Here is a 24,278-nt window from a genome sequence, read left to right as displayed (position 1 = left end):
CCGATATGGCTGAAACAAGAGTTTCAGTTTAACTTGTGACTACAATTTTGAGCAACTGTCATATACCTTAGTTGTTTTCACCAGGCATATGTTGGCAGGAAAACAGAACAAACTGCATATGGGGAAAAAGCCAAAAGTGGCAGAACATGCAAAATATCAGAGTGCCACATTAGCTTCATTCTGAGTTTATAAACTTGGATTCAAGTGGGGAAAATGCTCAGAACAATTACTAAAACCTGTGGTGTCCCTTATTTTCCTGAGATGAAATTCATTACTTCTTATTGGTCTTCTGACGTGTAGTATTTATTATACAATGTTTTCCATCGGTTGTGATTTATATTTTCTTGTCATTTGCATACATTTTTGATACATTTAGGCTTCCATTGTGAGCAGTGCGCTATCTAAAATAATAGTCATCATGCTTAGGGTGGCCTGACCAGCATTGTGCAGGTTTGTCCTGCAGTCTGTGCAGAGGCACTTCACAATGACAGTTGTCCCCCAGTTTTGGTTCCCAGCTGATCCACATTTTAATCTTCCTTGACAACGAACAACTTTCAGTCATATATTGCAGCATATGATTTCACCTAGTCGAGATTTTATCCTTTGAAAGGATACGGAAGACTGGAATAAAATGCTGTGGAGAAAGCTTTGGGGAAGGAGTCTAGGAATAAAAATCAATACAGGGTGGAAGCTTGGGAGATGACTTAATTGCTAGAGATTTAAGTGTTAAAGACTTAAAAAAGAAGTCTGTCTAGCCTCTCTTATTTCTCCTCCACATCATTCTTTAGATGATTGCCAAAAGACAGACTCCATTTGACCCATAGGCTCCATGCTCTCCGCATGCTTTCATTATCTTTAGATCAGAGCTTTAATTGGGCAGTTACTGTCTTTCCGGTATTGATTACTTCCACTTCTTAAATTTGTAAGGCAGAATACCTGCACTTGCAGCTCCTCTGGAATGCATTTAATTGGAGGGTGCCAACATGTATCAGGAGCAAACAGGCACTCTAAATAGTGAGTACCTGCACATCTCCATTTCCAATAAAGCACTGCTTTGGATCACAAGGATTAAAACTCAGTGCTACAAATCTGACCCGTAAAGTAACTGAGAATGTGGAGGGTGTGCAGACACACCAGAACACTTTGAATGCGAGTGTATGTCAATTGGAGATTTAAACGAAGATAGGGAGAAAGAAATGTCAGCAGTGGCCCTAGCTCAAGCTAGTATAGTAAGTTGAGCTGAGACCCGCAGCCCATACCTATCAGCCTGACCCCGCTACCAATCTGTAGGAAAGTGGGTTTCTGTTGCAGTAAAACCCTTACTTTTTGCCAGACTACTGATGCACTTTGACTTGATGTACCTTGGGTCCCTGCCAATCAGGTTCCCAGGGCCTGTGTTCTTTCTCCAAAAGTAACCCAATTGGCATTTCTAGCCACAGGTCAGCCCCTGGTAAGTGGTACCACAGGTGACTGTGACCAGGGAATACCTCTAAGGGCTGCAGCACTTATTGTGCCAGCCTTAGAGGCCCTGTACCTTTACACACACACACTGCCTTTGCAGGCTGCGTCTTTTGGTGCAGAACTAAGTGAAGAGTCGACATGGTGCACATCCCTGTGTGCCATGCCTACAATCTATACCAGTGGTTAGGGTACAGATGCAGGAGCCCTGTACCGCTACAGTGTCTAAGTCCATTTCTAGACATTGTCAGTGCAGTGTTGCCATTAAGAGTACATGGTGCTGGGAGCTTGTCATTACGAACTCCACAGCACCATAATAGCTACACTGAAAACTGAGAAGTTTGATATCAAACTTCTCAGCACATTAAACCCACATTGATGCCATTGTGGGATTAATGAAAAATGCACACAGAGGGCATCTTAGAGATGCTCTCTGAAAAACGACCAGCCTCTGGTGGGTTCCCTGACTGGTACACACCAGCCTCCCACCACAAGACATGTTTCTGGACCCCTAGGGTGGGAGCCTTTGCTCCCTGAGCCCAGAAACAAAGTCTTTCCTGGGGAGAGGTGTTCGCACCTCCCCAGGCCAGGAAGAGCCATCTGTGGCAGGGGATCTTCAAAGGCCTGGCAGCCTTTGTAATGAGACCCCAGCCTCTCCTGCTATCAGGAGCAGGCCCCCTTCCTGTCTCCCCTCCTTTTCGGTGGGAAGACAGGTGTGAAAAACTAACCAGCCCAGAAGGTGTGCCCACCTTTGCCAACTCCACCCCTCAGGTTGGGGGGGGTGAGGTGAAGCCCACTCTTCAATGCCAGCCATCTTGCAGATGGCAGGCACTCCCCAATCAGGATTAGGGATTGTGCTCACTCCCCCACGTGGGGTGAGCACACCAAGGGTGTATTCACCCTAAGGTCAGTAGCCCATTGGCTACTAACCCAGAGACCCCTAAACACCCCCTAAATATAGTATTTAGGGAACAGTCCAGAACCAAGAAAACAAATTCCTGCAACCTAAGAAGAAAAGGGACTAAAGACGACGCCCAACAGAGGAGACTGGAGAGAACAACTGACATGGCCCCAGCCCTACCTGCCTATCTGCAGTTACCGGAGATCCTGCACCAAAAATCATCTTGTCCTGCAGCCAGCGACCTCCAGAAACCCTGGGAGGACTGACTGCCTTCAACAAAGACCAGATCTCCTGTGAACAGCAGCCCTGTTCAAACGAAACTCAGAAAACAGACTGTGAGCCTGATGAGGACAAACAAAAAACACACCTGGAACCACCACTGCACCCGACCCCTATGGCCCAAGTCAGAGTAGCCCCCGAAAGGTCCCCACAGAGATAGTGTGAGGTTATATTGATGCTCGGGTCTATGATGATGTCCAGGTCCCCACAGAGATAGTGTGGGATTATAGTAATAATAATAAGGAAATTTATAAATAATAATAATAATAATAAGGAAATTTATAAAGCGCCTGGTTACGCCATCTCGGCGTGTCCCCGCGCTGGGTGAGAGGACAAACAGAAAGCACGATTCCAACCGGACAGGAGAAACTAAACCGTCAACAGATAAGTTTTTAGTAGTTTCCTGAAGTTAGCTTCTGACCTTTCTAACGTAAGAGATGGAGGAAGTTTGTTCCAGTTTTGTGCTGCTAGGAGGCAGAACGAGCGACCACCCATTCTCGCCTTCTTTATCTTAGGAATTACTAATTGCCCTGTCCCGAAGGATCTAAGGGATCTTCCGGGTACATACCTGTTTATAGTACATACTATTTATATACATACCATATTATAGTAATGTTTAAGTCCCCTCAGAGATAGGGTGTGATTATAACCATGTTGAAATCCCTACAGAGATAATGTTTTATGCCAGTAATGACTAAGTCCCCACACAGATAGAGTGTAATCATAGTGATTCCAAGGTCCCCCACAGAGATAAAGTGTGATAGGTGCACACAGAGATAGTGTATTATAATAGTTGTTCTCAAGTATCCTCAGAGGTAGTTTTTGAAGATAATTATGTTGAAATCCTTACAAAGATAGTGTGTATTTATGTACACAGATCCATGACGCTACAGAGATTATGTGTGATTACAGTGATGTCCAAATTCCAACAGAGATAGTGTGTGGTTATAGTCATGTTCATGTCCCTTCAGTGATAGTGTGTGATGATAATCATGTTGAAATCACATCTGAGATAGTAGGTGTTTCCAATCATGCCCAGGTCTCCACAAAAATTGTGTGTGATTATGCTGATGTTCATGTCCCACAGAGATAGTGTGTGATTATAGTAACATTTAAGTCCCCTCAGTGTGTGATGGTAACCATGTTGAAATCCCCACAGAGATAATGTTTAATCCCAGTAATGGTCAGGTTCCCACAGCGATCGAGTGTGGGGAGAGGGTTAGAAATCACAGTGATTACAGAGATAAAGTGTGATTATAGTAATGCCAGGTCCCCACAGAGATAGTGTGTGATCATAGTAATTTTCTAGTCCCCACAGATATAGTGTGTGATTATAGAGAGGCTCAGATCCACACCGAGACACTGTGGGGCAGATTTACAAGCCCCTTGCTTCAAATTTGCGCCGCGGTTGCATCACTTTTGTGATACAGCAGCGGCGTAAAAGCTGTGGCCTATTTACATTGTGACGCATCTAGGGAAATGCGTCACATTGTAAAGCCCTGTGTCATATTATACCTGCACCAGGTATAATGTATGCAGGGTAGGCGTTCCCATGCAAAAAGCCACGTAGAACTGGCGCAGTAAAATTTACAAGATTTCACTGTGTCACTCTATGCCTTCACTGCATCTACGCCTGCTCAGAACAGGCATAAGAATTGACGCAGGGCATTTTACATGGGATCTACCTATTTTTTCTGGCGAATTGCTGGAGTTGCGTCACTTTGGTGACAAACTCCAACAATGCGTCACTTTTCCTCCAACAGATGCGTCAGAATTTCTGACGCATCTGTAATTCCTTGCGCCATGGTGCACTGTATTGTAAATACAGCGCATCCATGGTGGCGCAAGTACACTTGGAGGTGACACAAGGAAACTGACGCATCTATGCAGATGCGTCTGTTCCTTGTAAATATGCCCCTATGTGATTACCAAGGGGCATATTATCAAGGGCCTTATCTCCGCTTTTATGGCTTTAACAGCCAAAAAAGCGGAGATAATGTTTTCGCCCTATTAACAAGGCAGTGCTAACATGCATTAGCACATGTTAGCAGCCTTGTTACCAACGCCTCAATTTGTATCTCTAATGAGATGCAAAGTGGGCGTCCCTGGGCAGTACAACCTTGCAAATATCGCTGATGTGCACATCGCGATATTTACAAGGCTGCCCCCGCATTTTAGTACACGTTAGTTTTTGGAGAAAACCGCTGTTTTCTCCAAAAACTAACGTCTGCTAAAAGATAGACTTACCTATCCCTAACATTGGGGTGAATTATGCTGATTTGACCCTGTGGGTCGTATCAGCAAGGTTATCACCGTTTTGCAGGGAACATCGCTGAAAAACCAGCGATGTTCCCTGCAAAACGGCGATAAACTCACTATCGCTGAAATTCCAGAGATAGCCTGCGATAAAAAATTATCGCTAAGCACGGCCAGCGATAATTATCGCTGGCCGTTGTTAATATGCCCCCAAGTCCCCACAGAGATAGTGTTTAATTATAGTAATTCCAGGTTTTTACAAAAAAAGTGTAATGATGGTGATGTCCAGGTCCCCTCAAAGATAGTGTGTGATGATACTAATGTTGAAATCACATCAGAGATATTGGGTGATTTCAATCATGCCCAGGTCCCACTAGAAATAGTGTGTGTTTATACTGTTGCCCAGGTCACCACAGAGATAGGGTATGCTTATAGTGATGCCCAGATCTCCATAGAAGAAGTGTGTAAATATAGTGATTCCCAGGTCCCTACATAAATAGTGTGTGGTCATAGTGGTACCCCGATCCCTGCAGAAATAATGTGTTATTATTGTCTTGTTCAAGTCCGCTCAGCAATAGTGTGTGGTGATGATAATAATGCAGAAATCCTTGCATAGTGTGTAAATATATTAATGCATATGGCCCCACAAATGTAGTTTGTCATTATAGTGATGCTGAAGTCTCCACAGAGATAACATGTCATTTAAGTGATGACCAGGTCCCCACAGAGTTCGTGTGTGATTATATTCATGTTCAAGTCCCCTTACAGGTAGAGTGTGATGATGACCTTTTAGAAATCCCTGCAGAGATGGTGTGTGATCTCCGTGATGCCCAGCCCCCACAGAGATAGTGTTTGATTATAATGATGCCCAGGTCTCCACAGAGATAGTGTACAATTACAGTGTATACCAGGTCCTACAGAAATAGTGTGATTAAAGTGATGTGCATGGTCCTACAGAGGTAGTGTGTGATCATAGTGCTGCTCCTGTCCCCTAAGAGATAATGTGTGATGATAAACATTTTGTCATCCTTGCAGAGATAGTGTGTACTTATAGTGGTGCCCATAGCCCCACAGATGTAGTGTGTGATTACAGTGATGCACACGTTCCCACAGACATAAGATGTCATTTTAGTGATGTTCAGGCCCCCACAGAGATAGTGTGTGATTAAAGTCATTTTCACGTCCAATAGGACATAAAGGGCTAGATGTAGGTAAAGCATATTTACCGACCCTTAAATACCGAATTTTACCGATTCGGTATTTAAAAGTCGGTAAATATGAAGGGGGGAGATGTAGGGAAATCCAGATGTTTATTTACCGATTCGGTAAAAGTCGGTATTTACCGATTCGGTAAATACCGACCTGTAATGCTCCATTCATTCCTATGGGCTATGAAGCCCATAGGAATGAATGGGGCATTACAGGTCGGTATTTACCGATCGGTAAATACAGATTTTTGGCAAGGGTGCAGGGGGTGTCACTTTGACACCCTCTAGCACCCCCAAAAAAGGTTCGGGGGCCATATGGCAGGCATACCTGCCCTAAGGGCAGGTCTGCCTGTCATATGGCACAGGTGTGCATGCGCACATTTGCATGCACACCTGAATCGGTATTTCACCATCAAATTGAATTTGATGGTAAAATACCGATTTCTAAGGCCTTGTGGGACTCATAAGAGTCCCACCTACATATCGATTTTACAGATTCTGTAAATATACCGGTCAGTAAATTTACCGACCGGTATATTTACAGATTCTGTAAAATTACCTATCGGTAAATTTACAGAACGGTAAATTTACCGATTCTGCCCCCTACATCTCAAATGCCTTTTACCGGTCGGTAACGGCCGAATTCGGCCGTTACCGACCGGTAAAAGCCTACCTACATCTGGCCCAAAGTGTGATGATAATCATTTTGAAGTCCCTGCAGAGATATCCTGTTATGATGGTCCTGCTTAAGTCCCTGTAGAGATAGTGTATGGTTATAGTCATGTTTATGTTCACTCAGAGAGAATGTGTGATTATAAAAAATTGTGACATCCCTGCAGAGATAGTGTATATTTATAAGAATACCCATGTCTCCACAGAGACACTGTTTGATTATAGTGATGTCCAGGTCTCCTCCGCAATAGTGTGCGATGATGCTTGTGTTAAAGTTCCCACATAGATAGTGTGTTATGATAGCTGTGTTCAAGCCCCCACAGGGATAGTCTGTTATGATAGTTGTGTTCATGTACAGAGGTAGTCTGTGGGTATAGTTATGCAATATTCAAGTGGGGAAATTAGAGGATTTGGCTGCCCAAAATGTTACTTTTCCACATAGCATTATCAAGCTCATCAAAAACAGTTTCATATTACTTGGTCCCAAAGGTGAAAGGTACCTCAAATGAGAGACTATCAGAATTTACCAAGTATGTTTATTAAAAAAAAAAGTATGCAAACTCTCACCCACCAACCGAGCTGGCATGCTTTATTATCGGTTTGCTCCTCAGTAGGACCCCAATACTGGTGGTGTGGATGGGCTTGGCAGTCATTTGAGCTCTTTGATGTTGCTCTTTTTACACACTAAGGCCCACATGCATCAACAATGCCATTTGCGATTCCTTATTAGCGAAAAATAAGGATTCGCTAATAAGGAATAGCAAAAGGCTATGCATGAAGAAATCGCAAAAAGAATTGTGATTTCTTAATATTCCTTAATTGCGACTCGCAAATTGCGAGTCGCAAATAAGGAATACCTCCCCATTCATTCCTATGGGCCTAGATACCCATAGGAATGAATGGGAAGACATTCTCAATTTGCGAATTGCAAATTGAGAATGCAATTTCAAGGGTGCAGGGGTGTCCAAAGAACACCCTGTTGCACCCCTGAAATTGATCTGTGCACATATGTTGCGCACACACATGCCCTTAAGGCATGTGTGTGTGCAACATGAAACTTTGAAAAATGCACAAAAGTGCATTTTTCAAAGTTTTTGCAAATTACCATGCAGTTGAATTTCATGGTAATTTGCTACTCCATTTAGCTAAATCGCTAATTTTTTTACTTTGATGCATTGTATTTAAGGAATCTCAATTTGGGATTCCTTAAATGCAATCCCAATTTAAGGAATCTCAATTTAGAGATTCCTTAAATTGCGATTTTTGCATTTGGGATAACGCAACCCAAATGCAAAAATACCGGTGGCAAAGGGGCAGATTCTGAGAATCTGCCCGTTTGCGACCAGTTTTTAGCTTGACGCATGTGGCTCCAGGTAACAAAGGGATCCACAAGAAAATGCACATAAAATTACCCATAAATCACCAGATGGAAAACTATTGTGGTAAGCTATGGTAATGTAAAACTCTTAGTAGGATATTGAAGGATCATCAGTGACCTCCATTCCTCTAGAGGGGGCGTTATCATTCCTGCTTCTAGTGGGTGGTGTGATGTTTAGGTTTCAGCGGTTGATGGAAATGGAGAGGTTGAGCTGTACTTGTGGCTGCACTGTTGTGTTAGTGGTGTCTAGATTTTGTGTTAAAATTATATCTAACATGTTCCTTGCACATTGCGTTGGCAATGTGCCACCTGTTTGAACCCATGGATCAGCATGTTATAAATTTGGGCTGATGAGGGTTTGGGATCGTATCTGTGGACCAGAGACTAATGTATGCATGATCACAATTTTGTTACCATTAGTATGTAGGTTGAGCATGGGTTCAACGCATTCAGATTCAGAAGGACTGGCTGTATCCCTATTGGTGACATACTAAAGTTCAAATAAAGGTGCTGATGGGATTGATGGTGTATAAAGCCACTAGGTATTTAAACATTGGTTGATGGTGTTGCGATTATCAAGGAGGCTAGCTGTACTAGGTCCCCATTTTTTATTTTTTATTTATTTATTTAGGAGCTTGTATAGCGCACAGCCACCCCAACGGGGGTGTTCCGGCACTTGGACAGGCATAGGAAGGAGTAGACTCAGTGGTTTTAGTCGCTGGAGAAGAGACAAGTCTTAAAGTCTCGGTGGAAGATAGATTCTGACCTCGTGTCCCATTACCCAACCTAAGTTTCAAACACATGCAAAACTTAGAAGGATGTTGAAAAACAACAGGATTCCAATGTATAGTGCAGCAAAGTAAAATAGCTTGGCCACAACTTGCATGACCTTTAATTAAAAGTTTTGCTGCACAACAAAAAACGAAAAAGTTCTGAAAATTGAAATCCATGCTGCTCCATGTTTCCTGAAGACAAATTATTTTAGGATGGTGTTCTGATAAGGAGTTTAACTTAAGGATAGAGTTTCCAACACCCGCTATGTTCCAAGACAAAAATGTTTCCAGTGGGTCACCTCCGCGGCATGGGGAGTATTGTGTTTTCTTTTAAGCCATACAGCGGGCAAGCCCCCCAACTCCACTGGGCCATTTCTTCATCTCCTATGTGTTTCCTGGCTCTTTGAACCTCAGGTCCTATAATATTAATCTCGCTTTTTCCTGAGGAGCTACCCACCGAAATTGTAATATCTTTCAGATTCATGACACCCCTTATATTGGAAAGTGTACTACCTAGCTTCTGGTAACCTTTCCAGTGGGATTCGAGAGGGGCCATGAAAGAGTCCACATATGGAAACACATCTATCCCTCTTTTCCTAAAATAATCAACATTAGCCAGCACTAGCATTGCAACTATCCCTGAACTAAATGTGACACCAGTATTTGGGGGACTACTACTAAAATCAGCTCAATATTTTTACTTATTACTAATTTTAAGTCCTCTATAACTGATAGCAACTGCAGCAGAGAGCTTCTGTTGATAAAAGCTGATTCTGTATCAATCAGGGACGCAAAGATCAGAATTTTAGTTGCTTGCCCAGAATTATTTCGTGCACATATATTATTGCTTAACCTTAGATCAGACTCCAACACTGACATCTGCCTTGTACGGGAAGCAAGGTCGGGACCCCCTTCCAAGAACCTCCCTTGGCCGGGATCAATCCGTACTGAGAGAGTACCCTGGCCAGAAAGGATGGAGGGGACATTATCCACATCCTGTCCAAAATCTTGCACAGTGGCATAAGTTTGTGCTGTTAAGCTCACTAAATCTTGGTCTTTCCTGATTCCTCGGGGCGCTACATCCGGGTTGATTTGTTCTGTAAAACTCTCCCATGTATTTCCCATTCCCCTTATTTAATTTGGGTATCCCTTTATCTTCCTGCCCTTCCAACTCCCATAAGCCCTTCCATGGAGGATCAACTGCCATGGTAGTGCGGATGGGGGGGGATTTATCTCCGAACACCTCCAATTTTTGCAGTCATCAGAGACTGGAGGTCTAGAATCATTGCTACTTTGAGGCAGATTTTAAATATCTGACTCCTCAATTACCATAGGAATCCTCAATTTTTAGAGCTTATGCCTTGGAATGCCCCGGATCCTGTTCTTCTTCTCCCACCAACCTTTTAATCCATTACTTACTTTCGGAGCAGCACCCTCCCCAAGGGGAATCGGATCTAAACTATCCATGGGGCGTTTAACATGGAGGGGGTCAGTTAATAATTCGGTCGAACAGGACAAGTTAGGGTTCCCTGTTTTAAAAATAAGGTACTCCTGTAATGGATTCGTAGATACGGTTACATTTGTGTTGCTTTCGGGACTGATGTACGAAATATCCCCAGTCCATTGTTTTTTAGATGCAGAGCTTACCGTGGAACTACTTGTAAATGGTGAGGTGGAGGAAACTTCAGTATCTTCCGGAACCTCAATCTGGATTTGAAGCCCAGACACCCCATACGTGTCTGGCATGCCTGGAATTTAATTTCCATGCCTTTTTCTTCCTTATACTAGGATTGACAGAATTAAGCTTCTGAACCCCCATTAAAATTGGTGAAAGGACATCTAGTATATGATCGGAATTAGTGGTGGATTCCTCCAACAAGGATAAAATAGAAGGGAGAACGCTCTCTAAAACATAAAATATCGCAAGAACTCCCCTCCCCCAATCAATTATCTACTACATTTAATATTTGAAGAAATTCATGTATACCTTTATCTGGCGATGCCTCTGACGCCTCCAGATTTGTCAAATCTGATGAATGCACACGGGATACACTGGAGGAGGTGCTACTGTACAGAGTTTGCATATGGGAGCAACTAGCGTGAGTATCCGATGACAGTCTGTACCAGCTCCCTAGCGACTGGCATTTTCAAGTTGGCCTCCAATACTTTTTTTTTCCCATCAGTATGGCAATGTCCAGCATTGTATAATCCTCTAAGTCCAAGCTGCAGTCTAGAGTTTGTGGCATGTGGGGGGACATTTTAAGGGAAAGATGACCAGGAGATTGCACAGCGTAGCTCAGAGGACTAAATTTATCAACAGTGAATACCATTGACTTTTCAACAGAATTTATTTCCAATTGAATCTCAACATTTTTCACGGGCATGTCCATTCCCATATCTGTATCTTCCGCCACAAATAATAGAGAGCACTCATCAGTGGCCTGTATTAATTAAGGTATTGGGGTTACGCCCCCAATATTTTGATTAAAAAACTTGGGGAAATGTGGAGCAGTCATCTCAGAAAGAGCGGGGCAGAAACCCACCTCGTCCACACAAACTACCTTGGAGACCAATCCTAGTCCCGGGACCTTATCCTGTACCACTGTGCCCTTTGCGCCCTTCGAGAACATCGACATCACTGCGGGATTGGATTTCAGATGTAACCAGTGACCCCGGGGTTTCCTTTGCTTGATGGTTTTTAGTAACTTGAGAGGACTAGAGTGATCAGAGGTGCGACTACCTGGCCCTAGTCTGGACCCTGGCGATCCAGCGGGTGATCCTTAAGAGGCAATTGATCGCCCTGAGCGTAAGCACTTTGAGGGAATTACCAGCTAATTCTATTCTTTTGTGGCTTGAAAACAAAAATGCCATGGCCCCAACCAGCCCTCAGCACCCTCCAATGACTCCAGTGACTTTTTTGCAGTGGCACCAGGTTCAGCAGTAAATCCAAGTGTGTGGAAAATGCTGTGGTAATGCGGGGAATGCAAGGCACTGCTGAGGGGGTGGCAAGTTGCTACGATGTTATGATCCGAAGGTGGAGTTTAGTGGCTGCTGGCATGCCCTTGTAGAGCTCCTCGGGGCTCCGTAAATGTCTCTGTAAAGGTCAATAACTGATGCGGCGGCACAAAAAAAAAATACAAGGAAAAGAAACAGAGACTGACCAGCTGAGGAGGTGAACAGAAAAACAGTGGAGAACAAGTGGGCCAACACGCGAGCATAATGGGTGAACTGAGACTGAGCGGAGCTCACCTGGGTATCCCACAAACCGCACCCAGTCCTAGCTGGGCCATCTCCGTGGAAGAGGCTGGGCTTTGCTCTACACAGAGGGACACTACACCCTCCACACTCAGCCTCCTCAGCTCTTCTACTTACAGGCTGATCCTATGATACTTTGATCCTTTGGTCCCTTGGCCAGGAAGCTTAGAGGTGATAAGTGCTCTGCATTTAAATATTTTATTTCTGGCACTACTGAAAGTGTGGCATAGTCTACCTCCCATGAACAAATGTGTTCTCGGCCTAAAAAGAATTATCTGGTTTTCCATTGTGCTTCATACCAAGCTTGAGCTTGTGTACAGATATGCATTATTGTCAAGCTTTTCCGCACTGGGAGGCCATGTCCAAGGCAGCAATGCACACTATAAATTCTATGAACATTACAAACGGCAGTTCTGTCATATCTATGCAACATACATAACCAGTTTTATTACATCACATTTAATTGTACTAATTTCACCATTCATATACCTCATAGTACTAAGCCGTCTGCACTGAAGTCTACTCGCCACCGGTTTTGTTTTAACTGTATTTCCAATGCCCACGTCACTGAATTTTCAGGAACTTTTGAACCGTTTGAGCTAGAAACCGTATTTTTTTTATCTGCAGATTATGCATCTGAACATGGATTATATGATAAATGTGGCAAGTCCATAATTGTGTGGAAAAGGCTGTTACCGATCATACTACCCTTCTCAATAAACAAGTCATAACTTTTACGAAGTTTCAGTAATTTATATGGCACAGCTGCTCACCAAGCTAAAATATACGTCCAAAAAAACCTATTAGTAATCACATAGGCAAAACCTAATGCATTTACCAAAGCTTGTTTAAAATAGAGAGGCTTAAAATAGTAGAGGATGTTGATTAATTTCAGAAACGCATCCCTCCTCAAAAATACCGAAAAAGGAGAAGGTTGTTATGATTTCGAAATGTTCAAAGAAAAATAATGCATAGAAGCTACAATATGAATTTAAAGGGATTTTTCTTGTGAAAACGAAAGAAGCTTTGGTGTTTAACTTTGTGCGTGCTTGCAGGTGAAGTCGCTGTTCTGCTCAACAAATGCACTTGTACTGAGTGTATAGCTCTTATTATTATACCGTGAGGGTGCCTTTGATACTGACGATTTTGTTAATGTAGCATGACCTTGTTTAATCCAAGGACATTACGGCGCTTGTCTGATTTTTAGGGCTCGGACTCCTGCCCACTGTAAGTGGGGGAGGAGTTTCGAGATCCTAATGTTGCAAGAAAAAAAAGAAGTATCTCCTAGGGCCTTGGGGAGAGGGATTCCACACATTCCTTAGCGTTTTCTGTCATCTGGCCAGTGATTCGTCTTCCTTGTGTTTTCGTTTTAATAGGCTTGAAGTGATAGGGTAAATGTAGTTTTGTTCCGCCATTTTGGGCATATTTCGTTCGTGCTCGCGCAAAGAAGTACATAAATTTTAATTAGGAGCTGTCAGGGTGCCTCCGTTAGTGAATCCAGATGGCCGGGCGCGTTCACAATTCTGCAGCGCTCAGCTTCCTTGTTCTTGTTTGTAGTTCGCGATCACTTGGTTGCCGCTGAAGGCCCGGCAAGCACTCTCAGCCCCCTACCAATTTTTCTACCATCCTCTCCTCCAGGGCACACAAGTAAAGTATCTGGAAGATTGTTCCGGGCGGCCAGGGAGTGCACCGCCCCTCACAGCCACCGTGAGCGGGGCACGCACGGAGGGTGGCTTTGTAGAGGACATGATGGGGCATTCACTAGCAGTTACTAAAGTGAATCCTGTTGTCTGCCTTGCCTCTGCCAGTCTCTGATGGGACGTGCAGGGGAGGGGGGCTCGTGTTACAGTGGAGGAGGGAGGGGTGCTGCACACTCGTAGGAGCAACCGCGGAGAGCAGGAAAAAGCATGGGTGTTTTTTTTTTAAAGCGCTGAGATGAAATCCAAAGCACGGAAACCCGCCACAGCACCCGTGCAGCCTCACTCGACAGGCACCCATGGGCATGGCATGGCAGCAGCGAGGGGCGGGGCAAGACTACAGGCACATATAGTTTGTTGTTGCAGGAAAGTGTCCCTGTGGCTGACTTTGTGCTGTAGGGGCAGATGTGTGATGCAGGTGTTTTGGGAGCCTACTTTCCTGTATACACTGTGTAAACTTTTGTCACCATCGGAAAGTATCCTCACCCCGTGTCTTGCAGTTGCGCAGATCAGCTGGGGGTTTGTGCAATGCACACTTACACTCCTGCACACTTGGTGTCAATGGCCCCAACATCACTGCCTTTGTATATTTTCCTGAAAATAAGGACACGGCACACAGATGCCAGTGCCTCAGAGTAAGGCTGACACTCTGACACTTGGTATACTTAACACGGCTGGGAGGAGGGAGGGTCGCCCCAGAGGCGCGTGAGATTTGATCAGGTGATCTTAATGGCGGATGACAGTGCGTGTGTAATGCTCGTGAGCGTTCGAAGTTTGTGAGTGACTACTTAGTACTTAAGAACTTGGGGATGTATGTGTTTGAGCTAGGGAGTGAGGTTGATATACTGTATAACTATGTTTATGCAGTCCCCTGTGTCTGGAGAATCCTCGCTGGGAACTGGGTCAATTAAACCATACATTTATTGGCTCCTGTGCACACAAGTCATCGAGCCTTTTCCACCAGATCATCCCCGTTCTACGCGCCTTTTCTGATCCCTCACATTGTTGGGGGTCGGTGGGTAAGGGTTGTGCCAGTGACAGCAGAGTGGCGGTGCAGATTGGCGGTGCGGTGGTGCAGAGTGGCAGTGCAGAGTGGCAGAGTGGCGGTGCAGAGTGGCGGTGCAGAGTGGCGGTGCAGAGTGGCGGTGCGGTGGTGCAGAGTGGCGGTGCGGTGGTGCAGAGTGGCGGTGCAGAGTGGCGGTGCAGAGTGCAGAGTGGTGGTGCAGAGTGGTGGTGCAGAGTGGTGGTGCAGAGTGGTGGTGCAGAGTGGCGGTGCGGTGGTGGTGCAGAGTGGCGGTGCAGAGTGGCGGTGCAGAGTGGCGGTGCAGAGTGGCGGTGCAGAGTGGCGGTGCAGAGTGCAGAGTGGCGGTGCAGAGTGGCGGTGCAGAGTGGCGGTGCAGAGTGGCGGTGCAGAGTGCAGAGTGGCGGTGCAGAGTGGCGGTGCAGAGTGGCGGTGCAGAGTGGCGGTGCAGAGTGGCGGTGCAGAGTGGCAGAGTGGCGGTGCAGAGTGGCGGTGCAGAGTGGCGGTGCAGAGTGGCGGTGCAGAGTGCAGAGTGGCGGTGCAGAGTGGCGGTGCAGAGTGGCGGTGCAGAGTGCAGAGTGGCGGTGCAGAGTGCAGAGTGGCGGTGCAGAGTGGCGGTGCAGAGTGCAGAGTGGCGGTGCAGAGTGGCAGTTCAGAGTGCAGAGTGGCGGTGCAGAGTGGCGGTGCAGAGTGGCGGTGCAGAGTGGTGGTGCGGAGTGGCGGTGCAGAGTGGCGGTGCAGAGTGGCGGTGCAGAGTGGCGGTGCAGAGTGGAAGAGCGGCGGTGCAGAGTGGCGGTGCAGGGTGGCGGTGCAGAGTGGCGGTGCAGAGTGGCGGTGCAGAGTGCAGAGTGGCGGTGCAGAGTGGCGGTGCAGAGTGGAAGAGCAGCGGTGCAGAGTGGCGGTGCAGGGTGGCGGTGCAGAGTGGCGGTGCAGAGTGGCGGTGCAGAGTGCAGAGTGGTGGTGCAGAGTGGTGGTGCAGAGTGGCGGTGCAGAGTGGCGGTGCAGAGTGGCGGTGCAGTGGTTCAGAGTGGCGGTGCAGAGTGGCGGTGCACAGTGGCGGTGCAGAGTGGCGGTGCAGAGTGGCGGTGCAGAGTGGCGGTGCAGAGTGGCGGTGCAGAGTGGCGGTGCAGAGTGCAGAGTGGCGGTGCAGAGTGGCGGTGCAGTGGTGCAGAGTGGCGGTGCAGAGTGGCGGTGCAGTGGTTCAGAGTGGCGGTGCAGAGTGGCGGTGCAGAGTGGCGGTGCAGAGTGGCGGTGCAGAGTGGCGGTGTAGAGTGGCGGTGCGGCGGTGCAGTGCGGCGGTGCAGTGCGGCGGTGCAGAGCGGCGGTGCAGAGTGGGGGTGCAGAGTGGCGGTGCAGAGTGGCGGTGCAGAGTGGCGGTGCAGAGTGCAGAGTGGCGGTGCAGAGTGCAGAGTGGCGGTGCAGAGTGGCAGTTCAGAGTGCAGAGTGGCGGTGCAGAGTGGCAGTTCAGAGTGCAGAGTGGCGGTGCAGAGTGGCGGTGCAGAGTGGCGGTGCAGAGTGGCGGTGCAGAGTGGCGGTGCAGAGTGGCAGTGCAGAGTGGCGGTGCAGAGTGGCAGTGCGGTGGTGCAGAGTGGCGGTGCAGAGTGGCGGTGCAGAGTGGCAGTGAGTGCAGAGTGGCGGTGCAGAGTGGCGGTGCAGAGTGGCGGTGCAGAGTGCAGAGTGGCGGTGCAGAGTGCAGAGTGGCGGTGCAGAGTGGCGGTGCAGAGTGGCGGTGCAGAGTGGCGGTGCAGAGTGGCGGTGCAGAGTGCAGAGTGGTGGTGCAGAGTGGCGGTGCGGTGTCGGTGCAGAGTGTCGGTGCAGAGTGGCGGTGCAGAGTGGCGGTGCAGAGTGGCGGTGCAGAGTGGCGGTGCAGAGTGGAAGAGCGGCGGTGCAGAGTGGCGGTGCAGAGTGGCGGTGCAGAGTGGCGGTGCGGTGGTGCAAAGTGGCGGTGCAGAGTGGCGGTGCAGAGTGGCGGTGCAGAGTGGCGGTGCAGAGTGGCGGTGCATAAGAAGGACATCACAGGCAAGTGGTGCAATATTCGCACATTCACAAGGAGATCACTAGCAGTACAGTACACACCACATGAACACACTCCATAACACATAGCAACAATACATTGGCATTTACAATGCCATTAGCTCAAACTCAAATAAATCCGAGCCCGATTGCATTTCTAATGCTTGTTTTTTTAAGGCACAGACAGATGAAGTAATTTGTCCATAATCACAGGAGGTTGAGCAATCGCCGGGACTTGAACCATTTCCAATTCCAATGTCGGCTGCTCTAGTCTTTATAGGTATAATGCTGCTCAGCATTTACTTTATTTGAAAACGATACTTGTAAAGTTTTTGCTGTGAGCACAGACACAAAAGCGCCTTGTCCAGATTTCAGCCTTTCAAGCGATTGCACCTACTTCTCCTTGCTCCCGGCCTCGTGCTCTGTCTGCTCAGGTGTGTATTATGTTGCAGGAGGCCCCATCCCCCAATGTCTGACAGTCACGGCCTGGGGTGCTTTCAGCAACGTTGGCTACTTGGCCCTTTGTTATGCAGATGTGCGCATTTGCACATCTTTGGCTGCCCATGGAAACGCCCTGACGCCCTTTCTTTCTCTTTGCACAGGAACACTGGCCAGAGCCTCTGGGATCTTTTTAACAAGAATCGAGGGAACCAAGTAATTTGAATGTCGGCACATATCAGAAAAGACTCAGCGATTGACAGCAGGAATAGTTGTAGTTTTAGAAATACCCATTAGCTGGAAAATATGTATGCGATATACTATGGTGCATCCTGCTTCAGCTATTCACCTTTCATTAACCTTCTTCTTAGAGCATTTCCTGACATTTCGAAAATATTATTTTAAGAAATGTGAAGCTGCATTGAATATGACCGAAATTATAACTTTAGCCTCTCATCAGTACATACACTGAAAGAAAGTATTTATTGATGTGTAAACTGCCCAGTTTTTAGGTGCAGTGTGCTGCGAGATGATGCTGTGTTATAGCGCTGCATGGCTACTTATCTCAATGCAGCTTTTTTAAGCCACCTCGAAAAGGAAGAAAGCCCGCACTGTCCTGCCAAGTAAGTTCCAATAGGGTGGCAGGAGTGAATACTTAACCCGCTGACCTGTCTCTCTCGCAAGCTTTCAGTGTGTATTCAACACGCTGTTTGCTTATGTAACAAAGTACACATTGCAATTAGAAAAAATAACAAATGGTAATAAAGCATCAATAAGTCTTTACTCTAAAGTGTCTCAAGGCAGGGGGCACTGAAATATCAGGCAAGCCGTAGGGGTTTTGGAGAGATAGGGCATGGGATAATATATCACATTCAAACCCTCATGTCTCACACAACACCCTAACCCATTTGACATACAGCCTAAGTTAAAATAACTTTTCAAATTAAAATGGCTACATTAACTTGATCCAGTCTCTGAACAAGTTTAGATTTTTGTTATTAACTTTATCAATAGCACAAAAATTCATTTGGGCACTCTTTTAATGGCCAATATTAACAGACAGCCTTAGGACAACATTCAGAAAATACTACACATCTTTCGGATACTAGCTAATATTTTAAAAGGGGTACCTCAGTTTGAGTCTATCTACTGGTCCTGTGGCAAATTTCCAACTATACTTATTCTATGGGTCTTTTGAAAGTGTGCTCAACAATGCACAGTAGGCTACAGAATCCATCATAACACAAACTACTGTTCAAGCAGGCACAGCAATACAACTAAAGGTTGAAAACATTATGGTTGATTTAAAACTTCCACATACCTTTAAGATTTGGTCACTTATCACACCACTTGCCGCTGTGCCAAGACAAACAAATACTGGTAGAGCCAATAGGTCTGGCTTTTCAGTAGCAGTACTTGTTAAATCAGGCATTCAAATGCTTTATGCACATGTTGCATGGACAAATACTGAGTACTAAAGTTAAGCTACCCTACTAGTTTTGCCACTGCATGGAAAAACTAGCAAAAATGATTCCTTTTTGCACAGTGTGCACACAGCAGATAAATACCTGAATGTGACAAACAGTGTAATACTTCAGTACTTTTAGAATTTCAAATAGTCAATGGTGTATTATAATGGAAGCATTTGCTGGAATGTGGAATACTATGACAAGTAGCCAGTAGTATGAGGTGGGAGACTAACACTCCTCGGGGTAGAGCCAAAGCCCGCAATATGTATAGTTGAAATAGCTGGTAACAAATAGGGCTTACAGAGAGCTGCATGGTCAAGCTAGATCTAAAAAAGCCAAATGCAAAGGCCACCTTTGCATAACACACAGAATGACGATTTAGAGGGTAGTGGGAATTCTTCCATGGGCCACAGTCGGTCCTTGAATGATGGCATTAGGAAGGAAGCTCCAAGGAGAAATACAAGACCATGTCATAACCTCCTTGAAGGACTTGTGCAGCGTGAATGACAGTCACTGTACATATTGGAGAAGCCTGTGTCACTGCCAGCACAAATACGTAAGGTTTGTGCCACACATTCACAGTTGCGAACAGGTAAAGAATGGCTCAGCTGTTCATGTGTTCTGTCTTTTACAACTGTCCTTTCCTATGCTGGAAGTTAATTGTCAAAATACAGGTCTCTTCAATAGGATAATTCCAGGACCAACCGAAAGTACCATTTAAGAACTCACAAGTTGCGCAGTCAGACTACTTTTATAATCCCATCATTCAACACAAAATATTACATGGCTTTTGAAAGAACTACCGTTGAGTGGTGACTTATTATTAAAGATGAAACTCAACAAACCACATTCACATGAAGACTGTAAGGCAGATTAGCATTTCTGGTGGTAGTCCAGAGTGTGAGTCTCACATGCCATTAAAGGAATTTTCATGAATCTTGCGCTACTATCAGAAGAGGTCACAACTACCATGAATTAATTGTTAGTAAGACATAGGCTACAGCAGGGGTGAACAACCAAATTAACAATACAAAGAAGTTAAGTGAGGGTAAATGTGGAGGTACACACTATAGTTTAAATCCAAAAACAATGTTGATGTTTTATTATGTAAACAGTAGGCCTACTGTCCCTATCCAATCCTCCTGTTTCCTCATCATTTGAATAATAGCAGATCTAATGGCCACACTTGCTTCAAGACCCCACCTCCTGTGCTGCTAAGCTCTTAATAACACACTGTAATAGGGAAAAAAACTCTTTGCTAACACATACAACAACTTCACACACTAAGCGGGCACCTGAACAAATCGAAAACCCTCACCAGAGAAGATACTGCAGTGATCATGCGGACCATCCACTCCGGGGTCCCAACAAATCCATGTCCCCCCTGCATCTACAAACTTAGAGCACTGCAAACAGCACTGCCCTCACTCAGATCATCATCTCCATCACATTCACCACATGACTGGAAGAAGTCAAAACCCTTCTCAAGAAGCCATCAACTGACCGGAACTAACTGAGCAACTTCCACCCTCTCTCCTAGCTAGAAAGGACATGGAAAGCCAGCCACAAAATCACCACTAGAGCCACCTGGAAGGCCACACTCTGACACTACTCCCAGCAATGAGAGACACAAATAAACAAGCAGTAGCAGAATGCATCGAAGGGAGCTCTAACAGCTGCAAAGAGATCTTCTCGATCATCAAGGAATTCAACACACCCTCTGCCTCTGCCAACAGCATCACCCCTCTCAAAATCTCTGGGACGAACTGTCAAACATATTCCATTGAAAAATCGGAAACACCTACAACAACTTCACACACAAACCATACCCCAGAGATCTCATTCCCAGCCTGCCCATCACTTTCCAAAACGGCCACCTGAACAAATGGAAAACTCTCACGAGAGAAGATACAGCAACAATCATGCTGACCATCCACTCAGGGCCCCAACAAATCCATGCCCACACTGCATCTACAACCTTGGAGCACTGCCAATCAGCACTGCCCTCGCCCAGATACCTCCATCACAACCAGCACATGACTTGAAGCATCCAGAAGTCAATGCCCTTCTCAAGAAGCCATCAACTGACCCAAACCAACTAAGCACATTCCACCCAATCTCCCTGCTGCCCTACCCAGCCAAAGTGATACAGAAGGCCATCAAAATGCAACTCACAAGCCACCTCAAACTATAAAACCTACTGAGCAACACTCAATCAGCTTTAAGAAAAAAACACAGCATCAAAACAGCCCTCATCGCAGCCACCAATGGCATCTGGATCATCATGGACCGAGGAGAAACAGCAGCCCTCACACTCCTTGACCTCTCTGCTGCATTTCAGCATATGGCACGGTCTCCCACAACACAATCATCAGAAGACAACAAGAGATCAGAATCCAAGGACCTACACTCAGCTGGACCTGCTCTTTCCTCATGGAAACAACCTAATAAGTTAGACCCCCTTCACTTCAGAGACCACACACATGATCTGCTGAGTACCCAAGGTTTCATCTCTCAGTCCAACCCTTTTAATATCTACATAACATCACTTACCAACATCATCTGAGACCAGGGCTTCACCATCCTCTCCTATGCCAATGACACCCAACCCATCCTTTCCCTGAAGGACACAACAACCTCCACCAGAACCAACTTCACAACTTTGGTAGATGAATGGATGAGAACCAAATGTCTAAAGATCAGCACCGAGAAGACAGAAGTACTGGTGTTTGGAAAGAAGACCTCCCCATGGGACCACACCTGGTGGATGACAGGGCCAAAACTAACACCCAACAACCATGCCAAAAATGTGGGGATTATCCCGGGTGATAAACTCAAGACTGTGGCACAAGCAAACTCATTGAGTACTGCCTGCATTCACATCCAAAATATGCTACAAAAAATCTTCACATGCACCAAAGTACTCGTCATGTAAGCACTCCTCACAAGAAGTCTAGCCTATAGCAATGCACTCTATGCCTGAATCGACAAGCAACTCCTACACAGACTTCAGACCATACAGAACTCTGCCGCTAAGCGCATAGTCAACCTCCCTCACCGCACTCACCTCACAGCACTCACATCTTACCTCACAGAGCTCCAATAGCTACCCATCCACACACACAGACAATTTAAACTCCTTACACACACTCACAAAGTTTTGCACAACACACAACCAACATACCTCAACAACTGCATACACTTTCACCACCCTGCCAGACACCTATGCTCAAACTCACTCTCACTTATACACAACCCCTGTATCCACAAAAGCAGATCAGAAGGTTGCTTGTTCCCCTACATTGCGCCTAAAGCATAGAACAACTTTCTACAACACATCAGAGCCTCCTCCTCACTTCATGAGTTTTGCAAGAAGCTGAAGAGCTGGCTCTTCTAATAACTCTGAGGGGACCAAATGTATGCGCAAGGACTGGATGCCTTGCAAGTGATTATTGCGCTGTACAAATCAACTCAACATAACAACATAAGATTATAGCTGTCAGTTCTCCAAAATCATTCACAATCTACCTAATGTGGGCAAAGAACAGGACTGGATCAGGGTACAAATCAGTGGTCCTAGGAGACGTAAGGCTAACCCCATCTAAAAGTGGTGAGGTGTGTGAATATAAACTAGCACCACTCACTAAGACACCGTTAGGGCTCTTTTAAACAGCCAGAGTAGAAGGGATGTTCCCTCTGAGGTATATCATATGTACCTCAAGAGATTTTGACTACCCTCACCCAACATTCAAGATGCAACCTAGGGTGCAGAGGCTAGGGAAAAAGGCATATTGGGACTTTTCCTGAAGATTGTTCATGAGTCATGATCTGTGAGGGCAAGAAGAAGAGCAAAAACATGTTGATGACACTCCAGAGAGTTATAAAACAATTTTAGCCCTTTCAGTCATGTGAGAGTGAGGGAAACAAAAATAGTAGAATATTTTCTAGCCCCTACATTTTTTCAATTTAGGATTCCTCAGATCTTCTTTCACTACCAGGAGAAAAAAGGAAGAAATGCTTGCGTTGCGAGAAGAGAAACAGGTGTTCTCTATTATAAGTGGAAATTGGCTTCTAGAATTAAAAAAACTCACCGAAGAGCTGCAAAAGGATCCCTCGTGAATCAAGAAATCTCATCATGCAGAGGCAGAATCCACCTATGCATAATACCACAATTTAGTAAGGGAGGGCTTCTATGATTCCCTTTTTGTTGCGTTCGTTTACTCTCCTCCTAACTATTTGTTTTTGTATGTCACAGGTTTTTCTCCCTCCACACTTTTGTTGGCACATTTTCCCAAAAGAAAGGAACGTCTGTAGTAATGCAATTGTTTCCTCACAGTTCTATTCTGAATTAAACTGGGGAATTACCTTTTAAATCATAAAAAAGAAAGTAAACACCATTCACCACTCGGTCTGTCAAAGTGTTTCATATCTACTATTCAGAGTTTGCAAATTCTGAAACACCTGTGTCCTAGACAGATTTTTTTATTTCCAATTAGATATTTAACAGCAACGTGATGTACATATATACTTGGAATTTTGAAGGGGACTCTCAAATTATATATTTAAATGTTCTTTTTTTGATCATGACATTACACTGATCTCGAGGCTGTGATCACCAGAGTGTCTGTTTGGTGTGCCTCAGGCGCAGCTGCTATCAGGATATAAAGTCAGTCACATCCAGTGCTGCTGCTCTGTAAGCTACATTTCAAGGTGCATGCTTTTGCAGCACCTCTCCCTCTCCATTCTGGGAGCTTTTATGCACCACGCCTCGTTTTATGCTTTATGACTTTTTGTGATGCATGATTGAGCATTTGCGAGATCCTGCTTTGTACTCTGCTCGGGTTTCCTTTCTGTCAGTAGTGCTAAAGGATAGGTTGGGTTTTCAAGTAAAAGTTGATTTCCTTAAATATCAAATATGGAATTGTATTTCCTTTCAAATGGGCAGAAGATAATGTATTATATGACGGAGTGCAACTCTTACGTTTAATATGTCTACTTTGCCCTAGCATGCTTTAACTTCTTGGCTTTTCTTTTTTTTTTAAATCGTGTGCGTCTATGCAATTTGCAGAATCCATTTTTTTTCTTTGGCAATATTGTTGATGTTACTAAAGTTTGTAAAAAAATTGGTGGCGTTGCTCATTTATATTCTGCACCATAAATTAATTCACATGCACGCAAACTAAATTACTTTCAACCTGTTGCAAATCATTAAAAGAGCTAAACAAGGTGCTCGGTTGCCAAACTGAATGTTAGCACTCATTAGATCCATGATGTAAAATGACCTTTATATGGACTATTGCTAAAAGTAAAAAAGGATTGACAAAGCCAATATTATTGGCATACGTGCAGTTAGAAGGATTTCTTTGAGAACATAGATACACAGATATATTTGGCAAAGAGGACTATTTAGAGGAGAAAACCAACAGAGAGAGGGTTTCAGACGAAGCTGTAAAATGACAC

The sequence above is a fragment of the Lissotriton helveticus genome, chromosome 4_1 (genome assembly GCF_964261635.1).
Source record: "Lissotriton helveticus chromosome 4_1, aLisHel1.1, whole genome shotgun sequence".
NCBI lineage: Eukaryota > Metazoa > Chordata > Amphibia > Caudata > Salamandridae > Lissotriton > Lissotriton helveticus.
The sequence above is the reverse complement of the archived record's forward strand: the minus strand, read 5'-3'. Positions refer to the sequence as shown.